Below are 7,264 nucleotides of genomic sequence, written 5' to 3'. Positions count from 1 at the left end.
CTTGGAAGATAACACACTAGAAGCCGCACACTGACGCAAAACTGAAGCCAAGCATGCGTACAAACAGAGAGAGCATACGACATGCGGCAGCGCTATGCCTAGTACAGAATGCACACTTGAATTCTTTGTCACAATTAATTTTACCCAACATTGCAACAGAGTCCTCTCGCTCTTTATTTTATTAGTTCATTTTAACGTTTTTTCATTTCTTACAAAAAAAAATATCGCAAAAAATCTCATAATGTTTTAAGAAAGTTTATGAATTTGTGTTGGGCCATATTCAAAGCCGCCCTCTGCCACATGTGGCCTGTGGGCCATGGGTTGGACAAGCTTGCTTTAATGCTTGCCTTTTAAATAGTAATATTCCTGTATATCTTTTTGTCTCCTAAATTATTTTTTGTACATTGCAAAAACCATGTTATTTTGACCATTTAGTGAATCATAAAATGTGATGGTACTTTATTGGCTTATCATTCCATAGTAAAAGACCAGCTTCAAAGAGTGTCCCCTCTCTTAGGTTTGTAGCCTTTATGAAATCTTTACCTGCATTAGCAATTGGAGTTATTCAGCGCAGTTACATCCACCTTTTAAAATAAATAAATAAATAAATATATATATATATTAATAAATCAATGATATATTTTAACATACCCTTTATAGATTTAGACATAATAAATACAATGTCCTTTAACCAAAACAATGTTACTTGCAACATTTTGATTAGCTGCCACACCCTGTCCTGCAATATAGTCCTTGAAAGCGACCACTGTCCTTTATAGATGTGTAAATTAACCTGCAAATTATTGGTTGCACCTAACAACAAGTGTGATTTAAACATGAAAAGCACATTGCAAGGCTATCCTGTCCAAAACAAGTTACACACTGAGTATTTGAACAAATGAGGTAAACTACTTGTTTAAGGTATATTGCAGGTGATTGTCATTCTTGTACCTAAAAATATATATTCTGAATATGAAAAACTATGTATACTTCCTTTTTGTAAATAATTTCTGTGTATTTGCCTAGCCAAAGGTGAGACGAGATATTATATTTTCAAAAGTATATCCAAAACAATTTCTTACATAATGGGTTTAAATATTTTCAAAGGTCCCCCATTATCTATCTATCTATCTATCTATCTATCTATCTATCTATCTATCTATCTATCTATCTATCCTGTATATATATATATATATATATATATATATATATATACAGCAAGAAACAGGTGCACTCTCACAAACAATACGTCAGGTGCCAGGGTGCTAGAGTAGGTTAAGATATAGCGAATAGAAAACAGCACTCTCTGGTCTTAACAGCAAATAAATAACTTTTATTCGGTCGAATAAAAGTTATTTATTTGCTGTTAAGACCAGAGAGTGCTGTTTTCTATTCGCTATATATATATATATATATATATATATATATTAGTATATAAAAACAGAAAAGTACAAGAGGTATATTAAATCCTCTTTTTAAAGAAAGGGAATTCAGCACTCTTTTTTTTTTAAAAAACTGTCGTTTTGTATTTATAGTTAAAGGGACAGTTTACTCAAAAATGTTCTCCCCTTTAATTTGTTCCCAATGATCCATTTTATCTGCTGGAGTGTATTAAATTGTTTACAAGTATTTCCTTTACCCTCATATTGGCATTTGAAATAGTTTATTTAGCCTGTGGTATCCCCACCTACCCTGAAAGTTTTTGGCCTTGCAGCCAAGCTATGTAATCACAGCCAGCAGAATAAATTACACTCCCAGTGGGATATAGAAGAGATAGGGTAATAAAATGTTAATTTTCCATTGTTCTCTCCAAGTATTGGTGATTGGTTTATGGACAGATATAAGATAAAGCAGCAAGTATATGAACACAATGTGATAAAGTAATGAGATCTGATTATACTTACAAGCTCAACCCATTTTATTAGGCTGTGGCTTCAAAACACAAAATCAGCTAATTCATATACACAAATAAACCTTAAAAAAGCAAATCTCATACATTTTATACTCTGCATCTGATAAAAAAGTTATTAGAAACACATTAAGGGAGGCACACTTTTATAGTGTGCTGTCCCTTTAATGTCCCATTTAATCTTGGACTATAACCATACATACATAAGAACAATATGATGATGTAGTCACATTGTAATGTATTCCTTTGTTAGGTTTTCACAGAGAAACCTGGTTATAGTCTAAGATTAAAGGGACACTGAACCCAAAAAATTTCTTTCATGATTCAGATAAAGCATGACATTTTAAGCAACTTTCTAATTTACTCCTATTATCAAATTTTCTTCATTCTCTTGGTATCTTTATTTGAAATGCAAGAATGTAAGTTTAGATGCCGGCCCATTTTTGGTGAACAACCTGGGTTGTCCTTGCTAAATTTGAACAAGGGTTGGAGAAGGCGCCAAAGGCTATCTGGTGGAAGATATTAGACTGTGGAATTCACCAAACAATATAGAATAAATTAGTGAAAAAATACTATATAAAAAAATATTATGTAAAAAATATATAAAATATATAGGACCATATACATATATAATATGACTCAAATGTGTAATAAACACTTGCGTGACAATAAGGCAATTCACTGATTAAAATTAATCAAATTACATTTATTAGAACAAACAATTCATCATAAAACAATTAGTACACTTTTCTTAATCATAAAACAGTTAATACGCTTCACTTCATTCATACAAAACCATATGGCATTGGTATCTCAAAATGAAAATGCACTAGTTCTTAAAGGGACATAATACTCATATGCTAAATCACTTGAAACTGATGCAGTATAACTGTAAAAAGCTGACAGGAAAATATCACCTGAGCATCTCTATGTAAAAAAGGAAGATATTTTACCTCACAATCTCCTCAGCTCAGCAGAGTAAGTTCTGTGTAAAAAGTTATACTCAGCTGCTCCCAGCTGCAGGTAAAAAAATTAAAAAAAATGAAGAAATGAACAGCAGCCAATCAGCATCAGCAGTGCTGAGGTCATGAACTCTTACTGTGATCTCATGAGATTTCACTTAACTCTCATGAGATTTCATAGTAAGCTTCCTTTACCTGATTGGTGAAATAATATGAGAGTGCACAATGCTAGTCCCTTCAGATGTCCCAGGACAAACACACTAAAATGCTGCTTAGAAATCCTTTACAATGGGAGGTGGCTACTGAGGAACTTTTGAGGTAAAATATCTTTCTTTTTTACATAGAGATGTTCAAGTGATATTTTCTAATCAGCTTTTTACAGCTATGCTGCATCACTTTCAAGTGTTTAAACATTTGGGTATTATGGCCCTTTAAGTAAACCTTTCAGTGACAATCAAATACTTGAGTGGATAAAAAGCTAAACACAGGGCTGATTAAATGCACAATATGCTACTCTGGAACCAGATTGCATAAACCTGAACGCGGTCTTTAACTGTTAATTGATATGAAGTAAACTTGGACAGGCACAGTCTCTAAAGCTTCAGTGGACAGGATTCCAAATAGAAGAATAGTCTTTCGATTAGGAAATTGGTAAATTACACAATAGTCCTTAAGGTGCAGTTAAACCTTTAAACTTTGAATCTTCACCCTCACTCCTGAGGGTCTTTCAAATTAGACAGTCAATAATATGTACAACGATTAGTACAGCAACTCAGGAGTGCAGTGCTCGTGAAGACAGGGTCCTGCCAAATCTCCCCAATTCCAATAGTGAATATATAAATGTCCACAGCACTGTATCATTCAAAATATTTTATTCTCTGTACATAACAGGTACTCAGACAGCGACGTTTCGAGTGTTGCCACTCTTACTCATGCTAGTTACAAACTATCAATTACAGCAATTTAAAACCCTCAGTTTGGCGCCAACCACTCTTCAGGTGGATCTGCTGCCCTCTTCTGTTCATTTCTAATAATACATTAAAAACATTTCTAATTACATGATACTATGTAACAAAAATTTAAATAAAATGTTTGCTTACATTAAAGTTATTTCTTTTACTCTTTGCATCTCTGATAGATCATATTTTAGCAGGATCACATTTTAATTTTATTTTTATACAATAAAGTTGTTCAACAAATTTCACACTTGGTTATATTTTAAACCATACTTTTCCAAGATTATACTTTAAACAGTGTTATACTAGACAGTAAATAATTATACTATTTGAGAAGAGTTACACTATCCTAGGTGAAGATTATGGATGTCATTATACATTCACTGAAAAAAGTAGTTTTACAGAAAAATAGTTTTACAGAAAAATAGACCAATCAAAGTCCCTATTGAGCCCATTAGGTTCCATACTTCCCAATTCAAAGATCCAAAACATTTCCTTTTGTTTTAGTATCTTTTCTCTATCACCTCCATTTCTCTGTGGACCCACACTATCGATCACTTGCCACCTTAATTGGCTTATCTGGTGGCCACATTTTAGGAAGTGATGGGACACAGGGGCTTCAGTATTCTTACACCTTATGTTTGAGCGATGCTGGCATATCCTGTCTCTGATCATACGGGTAGTCTCCCCTATGTAGATCAGAGAACAGGAACATTTTATGAGATAGATTACATATTTAGAATCACAGGTATAGTAATCTCTTATCTCATATTTTTTCCCATTTCTTGGGTGATAGAAATATTTACCTTTTATAATAGAGTGACAACTCATACAGCCCAGGCATGGGAAAGAACCTCTACTTTTATTACCAATAAATGCCTGTCTCTCACGCTTCTTAGAGCCAACATGTATTTGGCATATGGTGGGGCAGCGTTGAGTCCCTGTTGGAATTTGTGAAAGAAATTAATGGGGCAGTCCCTGGTCTAGAGTTCACAGCAGAGTGGAGCGAAGAGACAGTGACCTTTCTAGATACTAGAGTAATTAAGGAAGGAAGAAAGCTAACCTTTGATATTTATAGTAAGGAGACAGACATGAACACACTATTAGATTACAGAAGTTTCCATCCTAAAGGGTTACTTAACTCATTACCAAAGAGTCAACTATTAAGAGTAGACAGAATAGTCACCAATCCAGATACTAAAGAAATCAGACTTAGAGAGATGCAGCAAAAATTCCTAGATAGGGGATATCCTTAGGAAATTGTTGCTAAACACATAGATAAAGTAAGGTCTAAGGAACAAAGTGTGGTTAAAAGTAAAAAAGGAGATAAATTGGTTTTGGTTACCCAATATAGTCCTGCAAGTGAGGATGTAAAATGAATTATAAATAGACATTGGCATGTTTTGAGCGAATGCAATAAAGGTATAGAAATATTTAAAAATCCGCCATTAATGGCTTTTAAAAGAGTAAGAAATCTGAGAGATCAACTAACACATACAGACGTTGGCTCTAAGAAGCGTGAGAGACAGGCATTTATTGGTAATAAAAGTAGAGGTTCTTTCCCATGCCTGGGCTGTATGAGTTGTCACTCTATTATAAAAGGTAAATATTTCTATCACCCAAGAAATGGGAAAAAATATGAGATAAGAGATTACTATACCTGTGATTCTAAATATGTAATCTATCTCATAAAATGTTCCTGTTCTCTGATCTACATAGGGGAGACTACCCGTATGATCAGAGACAGGATATGCCAGCATCGCTCAAACATAAGGTGTAAGAATACTGAAGCCCCTGTGTCCCATCACTTCCTAAAATGTGGCCACCAGATAAGCCAATTAAGGTGGCAAGTGATCGATAGTGTGGGTCCACAGAGAAATGGAGGTGATAGAGAAAAGATACTAAAACAAAAAGAAATGTTTTGGATCTTTGAATTGGGAAGTATGGAACCTAATGGGCTCAATAGGGACTTTGATTGGTCTATTTTTCTGTAAAACTATTTTTCTGTAAAACTACTTTTTTCAGTGAATGTATAATGACATCCATAATCTTCACCTAGGATAGTGTAACTCTTCTCAAATAGTATAATTATTTACTGTCTAGTATAACACTGTTTAAAGTATAATCTTGGAAAAGTATGGTTTAAAATATAACCAAGTGTGAAATTTGTTGAACAACTTTATTGTATAAAAATAAAATTAAAATGTGATCCTGCTAAAATATGATCTATCAGAGATGCAAAGAGTAAAAGAAATAACTTTAATGTAAGCAAACATTTTATTTAAATTTTTGTTACATAGTATCATGTAATTAGAAATGTTTTTAATGTATTATTAGAAATGAACAGAAGAGGGCAGCAGATCCACCTGAAGAGTGGTTGGCGCCAAACTGAGGGTTTTAAATTGCTGTAATTGATAGTTTGTAACTAGCATGAGTAAGAGTGGCAACACTCGAAACGTCGCTGTCTGAGTACCTGTTATGTACAGAGAATAAAATATTTTGAATGATACAGTGCTGTGGACATTTATATATTCAAATTAGACAGTCAGTAGTAGGCACTTACCCGGTGCTCCGGTGTTATGGGCGGACCTCCTCACTCCGCTCACCTGTAACGCACCTTGTACAACTATTCCGTCGGTAGTAGCCTTACAATATATTTTCAAACAGATTACAGCTTCAAAGTGTGCACACTTCAGATCCTCCTTAGAATACTGCTCCTACCGTTTTTGCTCAGTACTTAGGTAAATCAACTTAGTTCTGGCATCACGGTCCTGGGAGCTTATTGAGTATGTGTCTTTTCCAAAACAAGCCGGATACTGGTATGGTCTACGCGTTTCAGCTCACCAGGGAGCCTTTGTCAAGATACCTTCCTCCAGCTGTGATCCCTTTTTTAAAGGTTTCCTCAGTTAACCCTATATGTGCCTTTCAAACAATCAGTGGTTCCTTCATTTTATTATTTAATGTGCCTCAAGTCTTGTGCATTATATGTTACCAATACAGGTTTAACCGGTTGTAAAATTAATAAAATATCCTGGTCGGTAAAATATTCAACATGCCAATATATTATCGTTAAAAAAACGACTCTCTCCTATTTCTACGTTTATTGTTCTAATTGATCATCCCAACAGTTCATTGCCTCACAGTCGCCACAAAAGGTCACAACTCCCTTTTAACTGGGTTGTCCTTGCTGATGGGTGGATAAATTAATCCACCAATAAAAAAGTGCTATCCAGAGTCTGAACCAAAAAAAAAAAAAAAGCTTCTTTTTCAAATAAAGATAGCAAGAGAACGAAGAAAAATTGATAATAGGAGTAAATTAGAAAGTTGCTTAAAATTGCATGCTCTATCCGAAACACAAAAGAAAAAAATTGGGTTCAGTGTCCCTTTAAATTGGACTACCTGTTTTTGAAAAGAGTGCTGAATTCCCATTCTTTAAA

This window comes from Bombina bombina, chromosome 6 (assembly GCF_027579735.1).
Source record: "Bombina bombina isolate aBomBom1 chromosome 6, aBomBom1.pri, whole genome shotgun sequence".
NCBI lineage: Eukaryota > Metazoa > Chordata > Amphibia > Anura > Bombinatoridae > Bombina > Bombina bombina.
The sequence above is the reverse complement of the archived record's forward strand: the minus strand, read 5'-3'. Positions refer to the sequence as shown.